This window comes from Rhinolophus hipposideros, assembly GCF_964194185.1.
Source record: "Rhinolophus hipposideros genome assembly, chromosome: 15".
NCBI classification, from domain to species: domain Eukaryota; kingdom Metazoa; phylum Chordata; class Mammalia; order Chiroptera; family Rhinolophidae; genus Rhinolophus; species Rhinolophus hipposideros.
In genome coordinates this window covers 52707610-52726893 of record NC_138061.1, presented here as the reverse complement: position 1 = coordinate 52726893, position 19284 = coordinate 52707610, and the positions used below count along the sequence as shown (strand labels likewise).

General features: G+C 39.9%; 1 protein-coding gene across 2 annotated transcripts in view; it reads right to left on the bottom strand.

Moving 5' to 3' along the window:
• Nucleotides 1-19284, bottom strand: part of LRMDA (leucine rich melanocyte differentiation associated) — a 1035628-nt gene that overhangs the window by 646767 nt on the left and 369577 nt on the right. The gene's annotated exons all lie outside the window — the stretch shown is intronic.

Here is a 19284-nt window from a genome sequence, read left to right as displayed (position 1 = left end):
ACAAAGCTATCACAACACAAAGAGAGTGTGTCTCTTATAACCCAGTAGGTAATTTTCATTCTCCAAGGTTAGCACATATAATCACTGCCCTGGCCACCAGGGGAGTTTGGCAGGCCTGCAGCTGATGGCAAAAAAAATTTTTAAATGGAAAAGAATGCTTTCCCGTTTAAAACTCTAGCCCCACCTCACCCCCATCTGTGGAGCCCATCCTGAAGCTATCGTTTTTGGACACTGACGCTACACCTGACTAGCACCTAAGGTCCTCAGAACTATCTCCTACCGACGTCTATCTTCACCCCCGTAAAATTGCCATCCATCTCTCCACAGAGGCCAACAAAAATCACACACTCTCAGTGGGAAGCAAGAATTTCCTTATTAGTCTGACCAGATTTGCTAATGATCCACAGAAGCATGTCGAAGCTGGACCAAATTTTTGAGACCACCCCCAAGAGAGAACTATTTTATCAGCAGCCTCAACTTCCGAACTTCAGCTATGACAGGTAGCAGTCCAAAATGAAACTAATTTACAACATTTCCTACCACACAATTAACCTCTTTTCTGCAGAATGTTGTTTTTTAAATGTCTGGTGTAAGATAGTAAATAAATTTTAAATTTATTTATTTAATAAATAAATACATCCTAAATAAATACATCCTAAATAAATACAATGTCCCACTCACCTTTTAACAAAAATTATTTCTTTTCACACCTAATATGCAGATTACAACAACTCTTAAAGTGAACCTAAGAAGTTCAAGTTTTCAACCTGTGTTTTTCGCCCCCAATTTTTAAAACCTCAGTTTTCACTGAAATCAAGAGAAGTCTAACTTCTCAGGCCTGGCTGGAAGTTGAGTTCAGATAAGATAATGAAATTGCCTGCGGCCTACCACCAGCCTTCTGGATCCTGCCATAGAAAACCGCTCCAACAATGCCTATCCCTGATGGGGTCTGAGTCAAAAAGGAAGGATGGTGAAGATGTCTTTTCTAGGGGAGAGGGTGAATAATTGCCCACTCCATTTTGGCCCTTTCCAAGGGTTTCCCAAGCCCCTTCCTAAGGCCACATTCATAGATCCCAACTACAGTGGACCTTCTTCTGTTCCTGAAGCCATGCGACAAAGGTGGATTACTTAAGAAACAATTAGGTGCGTACACAAAGCAATTTGCAGGCAGCCGCACTCCTTCAGCTTTCTAAGTGAAGGGCCTTTCAAGGCTGATTTATAACACTGTCGTCTTCAGAAGGCAAAATAATTAATAGGAGCATGGACTTCTAATTTCAGTGACTTCCAGAGAAAGTGGATTTCATTTGATTTATGACGGCCGGTGACTTTGCATTTTATCAGTTCATTCACTCATTATTTATGCTGATGGCCAATTTCAATGGGTCGCTATCATCTAACTCGCTACTAATCAAAGAGAATTAGGGTTCACTGCATTATTTAGAAGTCGCTAATTTATCTTCAGAACAAGTAGTGAGAAGAGTTTAGGGCCTTCAATAAGAAAAAACTGAACAGCTGGCTGAAGCCAGAAAATTTGGTCAGCATTATAAATGAGTTTTATCAGGGTATTTTAAGTTGACGAGTTTTGAGTTGGAAGGAAAAAAGGAAGGAAAGAAAGAAAAAGAGAGAAGCCAGGAGGAAAAACAAAACAGAAGAAGGCTAGAAGAAATAATAATAAATCCTGAGTTCCTACTGCAGTCTGACCAGCCTCGTCATCACGAAAGACTAGTCTAGTCTCGTAACCCTGGGATGTGAGCCTATAATCTTAGTATTAAAATATCCCAGCACCCCTTCAGTTTAGTTCGATAAACAAGTATGTTTACACTGAAATAACCACAGTTCCCTTGTTTCTCATTTTAAAGTCATTTCAATATGTTCTAGACACAAGATAATGGATCACATTTAAACATGAAAAAATTAAGTGCCATCAGCAAGTAATAATACCCAATCATATTCAATCATATTGAATAACAACCTCTACCAAAATGATCCTTTCCTACTCAAGGTTAAGAAAACGACAATTTACCAAAAAAAAAAAAAAAAAGTTGTTATTTTACTTTTAAAAAGATGCAACTTTAAAATACTTCGGCGTAATTTCCTATAAGGCAATATATCTCTTGTGTTCATGCCTCCAGACTTTTGACAACTCTGTTCCCTCTGACCAGAATATTCCTCTCTCGATGCTTACCAGCTAAATTCCTCTTGCCTTTCAAATTTCAGCTTACCAGGTCTACCTAGGTACTTTTTCTCTGCTCTCTAACGCCCTGAAACTGCCCTGGGTTATTGTCCTAATTGTCTATATTCTTCAGCAGATTCTAAACTCCATGAGAGAAGGAACTGATTTGTTAGCTGCCAAGCCTCAGGACTCCATGTTTCTGTTGAGTCAGTATTGTTGAATATGTTGTTGCTTTGACTTTGATGTTTTCTATACCATAAGCCATCATTCTCTCAGTCCAAACTCTACCCCTTAGGAAAACTAGATGGTGTTACATGTCACCCACCCAGTATTTCTTGGCATCCTAAAAACCAAAGAGGGGGGAAAAAGTAGAAAATAACATCCACTTTTGAATACTTTTAAGTTTGAATGGGAATGCCCATCTCTCTGTTGGAGAAGCTCCAACACATCCCAAAGGGAATACAAGACTACTGAAAACAAAGGAGCCATCGTTTGCAATTTTCAGAATAATTCTATTATACTTTTTTATCTCCAGATGCAAAAATGGCTACAGACTAATATCAACAAAATCTGTAGAGAAAGGTTTAATTTTTTATTTGCAATCCAAATACCCCTTTTTAGCTTAGACAGGGCTCATCTAGTTTATATCTTGCCTGATGCCAGACTATCAAGGTACACAGATAATAAATAAGGGCTTATTTAACCAGATAGAGTAACCATGCTGAGTTATGACTATGCGATTTTCTTTAATATAAAGATACCACGTTTATTATATTAATGATCTAAAATAAAGCCTGGGATTCCAGCATTGTTTCCATCTCATTTCACAATTTATATGCTACCACAAATAAAACAGGACTCGTGAAACACAAATCAGTTTACCTTCACACTCTCAGCAACTGCTTTGTCTTTTGGCTACAGACGCAGCCGTGTTTCCCTATAACAAATACTGAAAAGTGGGGCCACACTGACATTGACACCCTTAGTTTTCAATCTTGCTTTCCTTCAGTATATGGGTTTTTACGGGACAGAACTGCTCAGGGCTTTCAGAAGGCCCATGGACTGCCAAACAGTCCTTAGGCACACACACACACACACACAAATTGCATCAGTGTCAAAGCTAGAAAATAGAAACTGCTCCTAATATTTACAACTGAAGGAATTTAATGCAGGGAATTGCAAATACAAATGATAGAAAAGCAACAGCAAGAAACCGTGAACACCTTTAGGCTGAAGAGACAAAGGGGGAACTGTGGCAAAGCCACTAGCTACAGTTACAACTCTGGCAGCCGCGTCTCACAGGAATTGGAGCCACAGCAGAGGTTCAGCCTCTTACAGAGAAACCACAGGAAGTTGAGTAAAAAGAAGTGCCCTGGCCTATTCCTTCCTCCTGGCCTGGACTTCCAGTCTCCTGCCAGGGTCAAACCCAGTAGACAGCTGATGAGGGAGCTCGGGAAATTCCCCTGTGAGTGACAGCCCCCTGTGACAGAGAGCAAAGCAGGCAAGGGCAACAATGCATCTGAGGACAAAATGAACCACGTCTCTTTCCCAAAGAGAAGGTCTGTGAGCCAGATGAAACTTAAACAGAAAGGGGATGCAGGTGGTTGTCCTACACTGCTTTCACTTTTCCTCCCCAGTGAGTACCTAAAATCTGAGTACACAAGATAATGAGGGATAATTAAGGTAACTACTCTAGTTGATAAAATTATAATTCATCTGGGGTATACTGACGATTTACGAGCCTGAGTTTCCTTTGGAATTTGAACACAAATACCGTAGGTAGATATATATATATGAAAACCGATGAAAAAGAAAGCAGGAGACAAAGTAGCGAGGCCTGGCTGCTGAAGGCTAGACCACATCAGTGGGCCTCGGCAGAGCACAAAAGCGTTTGTAGGCCTGTTGCATAAATAGAGGCCTTGGGTAGAAAGTTGCTAGTTTAGCCAATGAAACCATGGGCTTCCGTCCCATTGCCCCCAAAAGAAAGCCACACTCTGCTTCAGCACTATGTTATAAAATGAGAACTGTTACCAGCAACCAGAAGGTGAAAAAGGCCTACCAAGTGGACTAAGGACTGCAACTACCAAAGCCCCAGACCCACTGCCTCTAGGAAGCCTTCCCCATCCACACTCTACCTACAATAATTTCAGTCTCAAATCAGCTAGAGTTACATCTTTCTGACTAGATTCCAAAGTCCCCTGAGGATAGAGACCAACATCTACTTTGGTAGTGGCTATGGCAGTTGTTTTCATTGTGGTAAAAATACAGCACATCAAATTCACCATCTTAACCATTTAAGTATACAGTTCAGTAGTGTTAAGTATATTCACATAGTTGTACAACAGATTTCTAGATCTCTAGAATTTTTTCATCTTGCAAAGGATGAAATTCTATCCCCACTACTCATTAATTCCTCTTCTTCTTTCCCCCCCACCCCCAGCCCTTTACAACCACTTTTCTACTTTCTGTTTTTATGATTTTTGACAACTTTAGATACTTCATATAAGTAGAATCATAATGGTACTTGTCCTTTTGTAACTGGCTTCTTTCACTTAGCATAATGTCCTCAAGTTTCAGCCGTGTTGTAGCACATGACAGGATTTCCTTCTTGTTTAAGGCTGCATATGGTTCCATTGTATTATATTCCCACATTTTGTTTATCCACTCATCTGAAAATGAATACCTGGGTTGCTTTCACAACTCTTGGCTGTTGTGAATAACACTGCAATGAACATGTATGTACAACTATCTCTCTTCAAGATACTGCTTTGAATTCTTTTAACTATATACCCAGAAGTGGGATGGCTGAATAACATAGTAATTCTCCTTCCAAGTAGTTTTAGCAACCTCCATACTGTTTCCCATAATGGCTGCACCATTTTACATTCCCATCAGTAGTGCACAAGGGTTCCAATATCTCCACATCCTCACCAACACACGTTATTTTTTGTTCTTTTGATAGTGACCATCCTAATGGGTGCGAGGTAATAGCTCACTGTGGTTTTGATTTGCATTTCTCTTATGATTAGTGATGTTCAGCAATTTTTCAATATGCTTCGTGGTCGTTAATATATCTTCTATGCAGAATGTCTATTCAAGTAACTTGCCCATTTTTTTTAAATCGAGTTGGGTGTTGTTATTGTTGGTTAGTTTAGGAGTTCCTTAGGTATTCTCGATATTAACCCCTTGTAAGATAGGATTTGTTAACATTTTCTCCCATTCTGTAGGTTGCCTCTTCACTCTATTGATTGTTTCCTTTGATGTGCGGAAGTTTTTAAGTTTGATGTAGTCCTATTTATTTTTGCTTTTGGTGTTATATCTAAGAAATCACTGCCAAACCCACTGTCCTGAAGCTTTTCCCCTATGCTTTCTTCTAAAAGTTTTATAGTTTTAGGTCTTACTTTTAGGTCTTTTATCCATGTTGAATTAATTTTTGAACATGGTATAAAATAAGGGTCCAATTTTGTTGCTTTGCATGTGCATATCCAGTTTTGCCAACACCATTTATTGAAGAGACTGCCTTTCCCCACTGTGTAATCTGACACCCTTGTCAAAAATCATTTGACCATATACAAAAGGGTTTGTTTCTGGGCTCTCTGTGCTGTTCCAGTGGTATATGTGTCTGTCTTAAGTCAGTATCACACCATCTTGATTACTGTTGCTTTGCAGTATGTTTTGAAATGAAGAAGTGCAAGGATGCCAACTCTGCTCTTTTCCAAAATTGGTTTGGCCATTCAGGGTCCTTTGATATTCCATACAAATTTCAGCATGGTTCTTTCTATTTCTGCAAAAAAAATGCCATTGGGATTTTGATAGAGATTACACTGAATCTGTACATTGCTTTGGGGAGTATGGAAATTTCCTGATACTGTCTCCCAATCTACCAACACAGGACGTTTACCCATTTATTTGTATCTTTAATTTCTTTTAGCAGTGTTTTGTAGTTGTCAGTGTACAACTTGGTTAAGTTTATTCCTAAGTATTTTATTATTTGTGATGCTTCCATTATTGGGATTGTTCTCCTTTGGTTTTTGTTGCTGTTGTCATCATTTATTTTTGTTTTTGCCTCTATTCCACACTTAAGGTGCAAATGATGGACATTAGTACATTACCTATGGAATAGAGGACATTAAAGTGGTGCTTTTCACATAACATTCAATGGTCAATTTATTGAATGAATTAAAGACTGAATGATTGAATTTGTCTCCAATTACCCTAAAAGGGAATGTTAAGAGGGTTGAAACTTCTTTTTCTTTCCACAGTAAGAACACCTTGGTCAGTTCCTTTCAGTGACATCAGTATAGATAATAAAGACCTTTTTTGCTTAAATCCTCAACTTTTGACTCATTTGTGTTGATAAAAATAATTTCATCAAATCAATGAAAATAAAACTAAGTCATGATTTCTCTCATTATTTGACGTTTGTTCTTTTATCTGAGACTTGCTCATTATTCACTTTACACAATAAGACTGTCTTTCCCTTTAATCATTATGAATGGTTGGTATGAATTGGCTCAGTAAGCTGGATAAGGTGTGTGTGTACCTTGTTGAGTTTAAGGAGAGAAGCTCCCACCCAAAACAGATAAATAAATCAAAACAATAAACACATAACAACGGCAACATTACTACGTGAAATAAGTGCAGTACCTATTATTTAGAAAGTACCCTTGGCATTCTCATACCAGTTTCCCCCTGGAGGTCTTTATGATCTGGGATTTGAGCTCCTAATGAGTGAATTCCTTAGAGCACAAAGTTAAATCAGTAGCAGCGATAATGTGAAACTTTGGGCCTAGGCCTCCAAATGGTGACTATGTATCCCGAAATAGATATTTTTGCTTTGGGGGAAAATTTGCTAGGAAAAATTAATTGGACACATTAAAAGAGATCTTAAGCACTGAAATTTTTCTATTACCATTTCCTCCTATTTCCAACTTCTTCCCTCTCTGCCCCCAAGTGGTTCTTTCATTTATGGATGCTGTCCGTGCAAGAGGGCTCTTTTCCATTTTTTCTTCTCTCTATCCAAGTTACATGAAATTCAACAAAGATTTCCCTGTGACATAGGTACAAAAAATGCAGGCATGCCAGGAGACCCACAATCAAGAACTCAAAATGAGGAAAAACGTGCAATAAGTGGCCTGATTCCTGGCTTAAGTGGTCACAAATCCCCTCACCTTTGGAGCTACCTGGCATTGTGACCTCCAAAAAAAAAAAAAAGAGAGAGAGAGATGCAAGAACTTGGCCTCATCACTACTATTACAAAATGCCCAACTTAGGTAGGAAGTGAGCATAAGACCGTCAAAGGGAGATGAGAGGCACAGAAGCTGGGGGAACATGGGATTGGCTGTTGGCGTATCATGACAGCCAGGCAAAAGCTGAAGAGTGGGAGTTTTTAAAACAAATGCCAGTTAAATGATCCATTCAGTTATACTTGATATGTCTGGTATAATATAGCTTGTTCCAGATGTCAAATAATATTGCCAAACCATGCTCACTAATGTGAAAACCATTGTTGCTGATAAGCCTGAGTGTCGTTGAATTTGTGCAACAGCCACCCATCTGCAAACAAAATATTGCATTAGGAAAAAAGAAAAAAAGAAAAAAAACCTGTGGCTCATAATTTAAGCCAACAAAGGGACTAACTGAAAAATGTAATTTATAAAAAGCAGTTTTCCCCTGAGAAACTTTTTTCCCCAAAACATAATATTTCACATTTACACATTTAAGTTATATTCAATTTTATACAAAAATTATAGTAATTGTCCTTCACCTAACATGAAAGTTATAATTATACTTTCAGCATTGCTGCGCTTGAACGCCAAGCCGTAAGAAAAGTATGGTACGTTCACAACCAACGCTGGAAGGAACAAATAGATTTGCAGCGTTTGATGTGGCTCCTTTAAACATACAGCTCTAAAATATCCATTGTTCATAAAATTCATAAAGGGCTGGATCTGTACATTTCCAACTCTCCCATTCGATATATATGAAAATGCAATTTACTGTATGTCAAATGAAAAATGCAGTTTTCAAATGCATTGACAACAGGTGCGAGTTAAATGATCAGGCACTATTTGTTACCTAGTTCCTTACTCTCATTTGCAGCAAGATAAATTGCATTTTAGAAGAGTAGTGTGATCTAAGGGGTCTTGACATGTTTTTATTGATTTGCATAGGTTATATGCATGTATTCCTGTTTGTAGGCAAATAGTGCCACGAGTAAATTCAAGGCACAGTGCCTGTGTTTCAAGAAAATTGGAGTCATCACGGGGGAGCCAAGATGGAGTGAGCCTGGGTAAAAGAGACACATCCAGCTTGCTCGAATCTCAGAACCTCTATTAAGATTTATAGGCTGTAGGATTCTTTTGGGCTTCAACATTATTCTTAGTAAACCCTTTCTGTCTTCTGTTGTTTATAAAAACTGGCAGCTTTAGCAAAGACAGAAGCTTAAGTTGTAGGTAGCACAATTTAACATAATAGTTCTCGCCTGTCCTCCAAATAGCCTAATGCTGATTTTGCAAAAGGAAAAGAGAAAAGGGGAAGAAATGCCACATGAAACCACATACCATAGGCTGTTGCTCTGACACGGATGGATTTGGCTGTCACTACAGAAAAGCATTGGTAAAATTTGATTATATTTCTAATGTCAAAATTTACTAACTTTTTAGACTCCCGGGTTCCATTTCTCATTTGATTTTTCATTTTGTTATCTCAGCACCATCAGGCCCATCACAGAGAGTAATGCACCAATTAGCCCAGGGAGTCACTCACTCAGAAGGGACTTTTTCATCCACAGGGGCCTCCCGTCTCTGCTGCCACTACCACAGCGAGGCCTCGCCTGCCCTTCCATCCAAGACTCACACATGTCTCACCACCATTTCCCTTCCCATCCCTTCTCTCTTCACCTCCATCGCGAGCATGTGCCTTACTTTTTAGAGTCAGAACATTTACGAAGGTATGGATGGCCGTACGACCTCTCTTCTGCTACTGCCTTATTTTCAATTGTGTGGTTATTGATCTTTTCACCAATTTAACTGTGATGACTACAGGGTCCTTACCTTAAGGTTCTGAACCTTAACTGCTGAAAAGCTCAGTAACAGCTTCTGAACTCCTGTTTTCCACTGTGTCTACCGCGTGCCTTTGCCACAGCAGAGGTCCGACACAAACATTGTAACGTGACATACTGATGAGCACGGCCTCTGTATGGGGCTTTATACTTTTTGGTGCACTCGCCCACATACTGCCTCCTCTGATCTCAGAGCTGAGGTGTACGGTCGTCATCATCACCATCTTCACTTCCCCTGGGTTAAAGGAATCTGGCGAAGAAGCCTGGGTGACTAGTCCAAGTTTCGCAGCAGCTCAGGGTGAGTGGGCACCAGAACTCCGACCCCTCGGTCCAGAGTTTGTCCCCTTTCCATGCACCATGCACATCATCCAGCACAGCTATCCTTCAGGATGGAACTCAAACCCAGTGTCTTATGTGAATCTTCTATTATAGAGAAACAGTAATATTTGCCCACCCCCTATATGTATGTCTTTATTTCAGGAACCCCCATGCATGGAGTTGAATACATGAAGATATGTTCAGAGCTTATCTATTAGCTAGGTCCATAATGGCCAATAATTATGCCTTATTTCTTCCCCGAACTCATTCATTCTTCCTTCAAAACACTTATAAAAGCCTATTCTTTCCAGCATTGTGCCAGGTCCAAGGAAACAAGGACGACTAAGGGAGGCTCTCTGTCCACACAGCACTTACAGGCCAGGGCTGTGGCTTGCACTCTTTGACCATGACCCATGTTATATCTGACCTGATGACCCTGCACGTGTGCACGCACACATGTACGACACAGCCCTCTGAGAAAAAGCTTCATAAAGCAACAGTTGACCTTACCATGCACAATGTTCTGGTATTTTCTATCTTATTTTATTCTATTTTATTTCATCTATTTACAAAAAGCTATTTGCAGCCCCCTCAATTAATTTCACGAACAAATAATGGCTCATGACCCACAGTTTGAAAACCACTCATCTACTGTGCTTGTGGAATGATTTAGCTCAGGGATCAGCAAACACTTCCTACAAAGGACCAAAGAAATACTTTAGGCTTTGTGGGTCAATCAGTAATAAAGGATATTATGCTGATTTTGCAAAAGGGGCACTAACAAGAGAAAAAAAGTTTTCTACCAAGTTTTATTGATGAAATTCAAAATATTGTAATAAGAGAGTATAATTTTTGTAACATAGATTTAACAATGAGGACAGCAAAGTTGATGAACACTGAAATTTGAATGTCCTATAATTTTCATGTGTCACAAAGTATTATTCTTCTTTTGAGTTTTTTCAACTACTTGAAAATGTAAACAAATCATTTTTAGCTCATGGGCATATAAAAAGACGCAGCAGACCATAGTTTGCCAACTCCTGATGTAGAAAAAGACCAGGTTTTACTGATATCCCTAAAATTTCAATTGTTTTCTTAATCCTGGATATTGAGAATACCTTCAACTAGTGCTTGAGAAGGACCCGACCAGCGTGGGTCTCTAAACAACCGAGGAACATTACATTTAACCCTGTCAACAGACTATGAGTTTGGTCCCATGGTATCTCTATCTTACCAAAGAAGAAACCAAGGCAGAGGGGTAACAGGACTTGGCCTAAAAGCTTCAAAGCCCAAGACTAAGTACACTACATCCATCTAAGCAGTGACAAGGCCTGGCTGAGATGGCCAAGAGGTGAAGAGCACAACTCTGGAACAACAAACCCTCACTCCCCAGAGGAACCCGCAGAGATTATTATGCACTCCAACACACACATGTTCTCTTACACCATTCCGCTTACTAAAAAGTACCAACGTCAACTCTATCTGCTTCTTGTACCCTAATATTGATAACTTGCAGGGGGCTTGAATCTCAAAGCCCCTGAATGGTAAGGAATCACGTGAGCTGGAACATAAGTTATCACTGAACCTCATTCACAGATTAGTCTTCGTGTCTTAAAGGGTATTAAACAGGAAGACAAATCACACGACCCGACGTCTCCACATTCACTCCCCACTTCCCGGTGCATTTGGCCAAGAGCCCACGCAGCCAGAGGGAACAGCAGTGTTCTCAAAGTTTGGGCAGCAGCATGCGGCAACCACAATCCATGACCCCGGCTCCCAGGATTGGCTCGAAGCTGGTGCATATGTTCTTCCTGGGAGCAATCATTCACACAGACACAACACAGCATTCCAAACTTCACGTTATATTTATGCTCAAGAATAAACTGTAGGAAATCCAGGGCTACTCCAAATTTCCAAGGACACGTGTGCAACAGTGGAGAGTTTGGGGGCCCACGGAAGGAAATGATTAAAACACACCCAGCATGTAAACAAGTTATTTTATCACGTTGGTAAAGCTTCAGGAACCAAGTGTGTTACCTCTAGAAAAAATGTGGACTCAGTGTCAGTTAAAATAATGCCTCTCTTTACTTCAAACTGAATCTCCAGCATTGTGGTCTATAAACTGCTGAACACGACCCCCAGAGCGAGAGAGTGTATAAACTCTGCTGAACACGACCCCCAGAGCTAGGGAGAAGATAAGCATTATCACAAAACCCTGGCACAAGTAGCATTTACAACACAGACGGGTCCCTCTGATAGTAGACATGTAGGTCTTTAAACAAGAGCACACACACACAAGCGCATTTAAACTCAACATACCAAATCAAAGCAGAGGCAGGAGGCCACAATGGTTAAAAAGTAAACATAACAAGTTAAACACATATGAGGTTCCAGTAGATACTTTCTATTCTAAATGACCTAGTGCAGTTTCTCACTTTAGCCTCAAGATATTCCAGGTCTTAATAATGCATAGTTTGTACAAAGAAAAGGGGCAGTTGTAAACCGGAAAGCTATTTTACTCTTCCAAGTTCATTAGTAGCAAGATGAAGCAACATCTTGTCTGTAGCTCTGTATTAGTTTCATTGCTTTGTATTTTTCTTCACCTAGTCTCTGGTCTGCAAATGAATACACACACACACACACACACACACACACACACACATAGTAAAAACAGATTCATAGACCCAATATCTCTGGCACTACCTGTGAAGCTCGAGGCAAATAGACCGCAAGGATTTAAATTATATGATGACAACTCCTATGTAAAAACACTATAAAGAGGACTCGTTGTGCAGTTAATCCTAAATCAACGTTCATAATAACTGTAGAGTGCTTTAGAGTTCACAAAATGCTTTCACTTGGACCACACCAGGGAAGAAGGCATTACTATCTTCATTTAACAGACTGGGAAAACGAGGTTACAAAAGACAGGGCTCCCTATTTTTTGACAGTAGACAAGGGGCTGAGGGATTAGGATCAGCAGCCTGGACGGTGCATAGAGGTGGAGGAAGGCCTGTACGTGTATGCAGGCCTGTGAAGTAAAAGGAAAGAGAAGGACGGGAAAGGAGTAGAATTGGATGGCACAGGTAGTGTGGATGAAGTTTTGCCAGTATGAAAAGAAAAGAAAAAAGTTTCTGGCCAACGGACTTCACCAAACAAATTGTACTGCACCACTGCAAAAGCTAGATGTATGTGAAGGGTGCGAGGTGAAAGGCCATAAAGCTTCTTCCTCTCCAGCAGGTCTGGACAATCTGCTAGGGAGCAGGCAGGGTGAGGGGACAGTCAGGGGTAGTGCATGAGTGAGGAGGAGAAATGAAAGCAGCTGTCGCTCCAAGGCTTATATCACATTAGGGACGCACAGAGTTGATTTGTCCACATGCCCTCCCCATCCTTACATGCCCTTACTTTCTAAGGAAGCAAAAAAGTGTGTTCAGCAGAATGATAGCACATGCACTTTGTTTGTGCTTATTAAATAAAAAGAAAGGATCACCTTCAACGATATTAATGATGGACTGGTGGATGAAGGATGCCGGTGAAAATTCACAACATCTGTTTGCTCCACTCTCTTCTCAGCATGCTGCACCTATTTCTCATGCTTAATGACGCTCAGCCACTCTGCAAGTTTTACGAACAAATGTGTGTTTAGCCACATTCATCATTCTGAATGAGCGCTCTTGATGAAGCCTCCACTGGCCTGTTTCGCTCTTTCTGCTACACTTTAACAAATGACAACTGCTCTACGTATTTTTCATTTGTTAAAAATAAAAAGCTAAGTGAAGGATAGGCCTGGAGGGCTTTTTCCCCCCTTCCCGTTGACTTGCCCAGAAACGTCAGCACACCATCTATTGTGTGTCTACAGCCCCAGCCATGGCACTGAAAAGGACATGCTGGAAGAGTTTGCCTAGAACCGCTTGTGTAAGAGGGTCCCTGGCCATGTCCGGCCTATAGAATCCTATCTCCACAACGGATTCTCTCTCTTTCAACACCTACCACTCTTGGAATCTCTATCACACAGCATGATGTTTAAATATATACCATCACTCTTGACTGGGCAGGACTTGCAACCAATAAGTTGGCAAGAAATCAGGAAATACTGCGTGTGTTACAAAGAATGTCACATATTAGATCAGAGAGTAGGAAACAAATAAATAGTTGTTAGACTGAATAGCAGTATTCCTCTCCAGTTCTCCAGAAGAAAGCCAAGATGATGGCTTAGTTTTGACAAACAAGGTAATATGTAGATTATTTCAAACTCAGAAACTTCAGCTCAGTCAAGAGGCTCAACTTTTTCATCCCAGAAAACCTGAAATCACCATTTGAATGACCCACATAAATCAGGTCAAGTTGGCTAGAATCCAAGAGTTCAAAATAGCAGAGGTATTATAATATGTTGAGGAATAATCTTTCAGAATTTATTTTCAAGTGATTGTTTTTATTCTGATCATTTAATTAGGACCATGGAAAGCAAAAAAAGTAAGGTATTTCCTCTGTATTAAATATTCAGAATCATTGGAAATCAGATTAAATTATATCTCATAAAACAATACACTTTTCTCTATATTTGCACTGCTGACTATTTTATTAGTATTTGTATTGCATTTGACTCAGCATGCATTGCAAAACATTTTACAAATGAAATGATCATATTATAAATTCAATAAAGCCACATTGTCATATTACCAGTTTTAACCACAGTGACTTCTGGTTTTTCCACCTCCTGATAATGTTATGAAAAGGAGAATGCTTCAGTCATCACATTTAGTTGCTTCTCCCATCCCTAACCTTTTTCTAAAATGCCTCGTTAGTGACTGTGGGTTTTATATACTTCATTAACTGAGTTGTTAATATATCTCAATCTAGTTTTTAAAAAAAGCTCCTGGGATCAGGTACAATAAAGCTTTTAGGACGTATCTACCCAACAACAAAGAAGCTAAATCTTAGCAGACATAGTTAAGAATTGGTTAAAAGCCTAAAAATCAAGAAATCTTAACCAGAAATCCATCAATATTACACAAGTATCTGGTAAGGTCCTACTCCACAGGTTCCCGGAGGACCACAATCCACCAAGGAGCACTGGAATTCTTGAGCCCTCAAACCCATACCTCTCACAAGCTTGGCTGGAGACAGAATAAAAACCATACATTAAAAATATGTGTATATTAATCTTGAACTTGTACCACCTTTGTCCATTCTATCTTTTTGGGTTTTTTTTTTCTTTGTCAAGGTTTGTTTTTTTTAATTCATTGGGGTGACAATTGTTAGTAAAATTACATAGATTTCAGGTGTACAATTCCGTAATACATCATCTATAAATCCCATTGTGTGTTCACCACCCAGAGTCAGTTCTCCTTCCATCACCATATATTTGATCCCCCTTACCCTCATCTCCCACCCCCACCCTCCTTATCCTCTGGTAACCACTAAACTATTGTCTGTGTCTATGAGTTTTTGTTTCTCATTTGTTTGTCTTGTTCTTTTGTTGTTTTTGGTTTATATACCACATATCAGTGAACTCATAGGGTTCTCTGCTTTTTCTGTCTGACGTATTTCACTTAGCATCATACTCTCAAGATCCATCCATGTTGTCATAAACACCCACCACTAAAGATACACCTATTGTCATGTAGGCCACCATGAAAATATTTGACATTTAAATAAGATCTTCAAACCTGAAAGGGTTTAATGCAACTATCCTCAAGGATCCACTTACATTCTACCCACTCCATAATGGTCTCCCCAACTCCCCCAGCCCACAGAGATCACCACCATCTTTGAAACACAAGAGGAGTATCTATCTGTTCCATACAGTGTAATTCCATGCAGCACTACTGCTCACTGATATTTTTCTATATCCTCTCGACAATTAGAATATGATCTTACTAAGTAAGGCCTGGGATCTCATTTCCTACTTCTTTTATATCGCCCATGTTATCGAAACTCAGCACTGTACTGAACACTAAGCACAGCTGTTTGTATCAATATCGACATCAACATCAGTAACAACAGATCCTCAAATAACGTCCTTTTGTTCAACGTCGTTTCGTTGTAACCTTGATGAGATGCCACAGGAACTTAGCTCTTGTTTACATGAATTAGCTGATGGTAAAACAGGTTTCATTATACACCGCTTTGTGTAACGGGACAGAACCTGTTGATAAGATTGAGGACTGAACCAAATGTGGATACAGATATCCACACATACTCATTTATTTTATCATATATACAATGAGTCTATGCTTAAGTGTGAAGTTAGATTTTTATTATATGCACTCTTTTACATATATTAATTGAGCCCCTCCTGCTTTAGGCACTATGAGAGATGTAGTAATAAATAAATTCCTCAATGGCATTATAATGTAACCGAAAGAAAAACATATTTAAATACCTACTGTGGCCAATGCCATCAAAAATTAAGTACTAAATATAAAACAGGAGATTGAGAAGGAATGATCATTTGGACATAGAGAAAATAAGAGGCTCTATGTACACGCCTGGCTTTTGAGCCAATCCTTGAAGGACAGGGACGATGGTTAGCATGTGAACACATGGCAAGAATTTCCAGGCAGAGGAAACAAAACACAAGTAAAATTATGAAGGCTCAAAGGTGGGGTGCTTATCTGAGTGCAGAATAGATTTCTCTTTTTAAAAAACACAAGATTTAACCTAACTTTGCAGACCAGTTTAGAAAAATCCTATGGACTTAGCAAAGGGATCTCTTTTCAAATTCTCATCATCATACTTATTGCCCTTTCGAAGCAATAGAAATATTGCATATGAGTCCCCAGTGGCACAGCGTCCCAGAAGACAAGCTGAAAAAAATAAATTTCCTCTTCTGAACACTCCTCGACTCAGTGCTTACATTTCGTGACCCGATTTCTTTGAGGCCTCTGCTCGAGTTAACTTTCCTGTTTTGCTTGTGGAGGGCTTAGCACCCGACACCACCTCCAACTCTCTGGAGCTCTATAATGTGTTGGCTGCAACAGCCTTCTCTGCAGCTGCAGAAATTCAGCAAAAGCCAATGCACATTTGCTCCAAAGGTCTTTCTTTCTCTTATTGGAGACATGGACCTTTGGAATATCTCCGGATCCTTCCTCAGCTCTAACTCCCACCCTGGAGAGCAAAAGAAACTCTATACGCAGACCTCCGTTTCTATCACTGTAGTCATCCTGAGCCCCTAGCACGTGAGACAGGGGTGATTCCTTTTCCTTATTCTGTCCGAGTACCTTTGAAGAGAAACTGCGTGATAATGCTTTTGCTCCGAATTGATGGGTGCTCACCGTAACAGGTCCACAATCTTGCAAGATCAACAACAGCAAACTGAACAGTCACCTCAAAAGAAACTCAGCACCAAACTGCAGTGCCACTTGGGCTAACTCACTCTTAACTCGTGGACAACTGGAACTCATCATCTCTTCTTTCTCAAGAAGGCTCTGATTGCAATGACAGGCCACAACCAAAAATCTATAACAGTAGAGAGTCCTAAAAGGCCTTGGCAATCACTGTTTAATTCCTGCGTTTTGCAGCTGACAAAACTGAGGCCCAAAGAAGAGAAAGGGCTTGTTCTAAGTCGTGCCCCTTTTTGGTAGCCCAAGTGAGACTGAAATCTAGGTTTCCTGGCTCCTAAATTAGTTCCTTCCTCTACTATATGTTGTTTATTAGCCTTCTAAAGGTTGGGAAAACTGAAAGAACAGCACTGTGGTAGGCTGATTCACGCCCCAGTCCCCAAAACCTGTGAATATCACATTACATGGAAAACAGGACTTTGCAGATGTGATGAAGGATCCTGCGATTGCAGGATTCGTTTGGAATATCCAGGTGGGCCCAATGTATTCACAATGATCCTTATAAGAGGGACACAGGAGGAGCTAGGGAAGAAGGCGGTATGATGACAAAAACAAAGATGAAGTGATAAGCTTTGAAGATGGAGGAGGAGGCCACAAACCAAGGAATACAGGCAGTCACTAGAAGTTGAAAAAGACAAATGAACAGATTCTCAAAACTACTCAGAGCCTCTTGAAAGAAGCAGCCCTCCTCACACCTTAATTTTAGCCCTATAAAACTGATTTTAAACTTTGACCTCTACAACTATAAGAAAATTCATTTGTTTTGTTTTAAGCCACTAAGTCTGTGGTAATCTGCTGCAAAGGCAATAGGAAACTAATACAGATTTTGGTACCTAGAAGTGGGGTGCTGCTGTGACAAGTACCTAAAAATGTGGAAGTAGCTTTGGAAATTGATAGTAAAAACTAGAGGAATTTCAAGAAGCATGACAGAAAGCCTAGGTTGCCTTAGGCAGACTGTTAGTAGAAATACTTGCATGATGACTCTTTAGTGAGGACGCAGAAGGAAGTGAGGAGTGTGGTAGAAAAAGCCAATATTCTCTTAGAGAAGACCTAAATCATCATAAATAGACTGTTGGTAGAAGTACAAACATTAAAGGTGCCACTGGTGAGAGCTCATAAGGAAATGAGGTACATATTATTGAACAATGGAAGAAAGGGGATCCTTGTTATATAATGGCAGAAAGATTAGCTAATTGTTCTATAGTTGGATGAAAAGTGTAACTAGTAAGCAATGAAGTTGGCTATTTAGCTGAGAAGATTTCCAGACAAAATGTTGAAGATGCAGCCTATTTCCTCTTGCTGCTTATAGTAACATGCAAGAAGAAAAAGATAAATTGATGAGCTGTTACGCAAAAAAAAAAAGCACCAAAGCTTGACGATTTGGGCAATTCTCAGCCTATTCAGATTGCCAAGAATGCTAAAGTTAGGAAATACCCTGTCAGGAAAGGATGCTCTGGATAACCTTTAGTTAGTGCTTCAGAAGGATGAAAAGCTCAGAGTATTTATTCACATAGAGAACTCTTTGAAGAGACTAGGCATATGACTAATGAATACCCTCAACTGTCCCAGCAAAAGCCAGAAAATGAGATAATCCAGGAAAAACGTGTGGAGGACAGTCTTGTCTCATGGAATGAATCCCATGACATACATGGGAGATCACAAGGTTTTTGAGAATGCTATATCAGCAGAATACTGACAGTTTAGACTGAAAGGAACAATGGGAAGGTGAAATGAAAGAACACTCTCAGGTAACCCAAATTTCACAGACAAGAGACAGGCTGATAAAAGCGCTCAGCTGTAAACATATGCTACCTTTCATGAAAAAGCAAGGGTGACCCACAAGGCAGAGCCTCCGACCCAGCGGGCAAATCCTCAAACCATAATGGATTATTCCCAGACCTTTAAACCTAAAGGAGCTTGCCCTGCGGGATTTAAAAATTGCTTGGGACTGGTCAATGACCCCTTTTCCTTTCACTTTCTCCTCTTTTTGAATGAAATGTCTAAAACTGATATCCTATGTCTACCCCACCATTGTATTTTGGGAGAAGACAACTTACTTCTAGGTCCACAGAGAGTAATTCTGCCCAAGAATGGGTTGTACACAGAGCCTTATCCATTGCTAAGAAAGATTATTGAAAATCATTAAATTTGGTACTTTTGAGCTAATGAGACTTAGATGAGATTTTGGACTTGAACCTGTAATGGTTGAGACTTTTAGGGACGTTGGGATGAGGTGAATGTAATTTTTCAGGTGTGGTTGAGCTGAATCTTTGGGAGACACAGAGGAAATACATGTGTGTTGTTTTCACCCACCAAGTTTGTGGCAATTTGTAACAGCAGCAATAGGGTGCTGATGAAGCATGTTGAGAGGAGGCAATCGGAGGAGG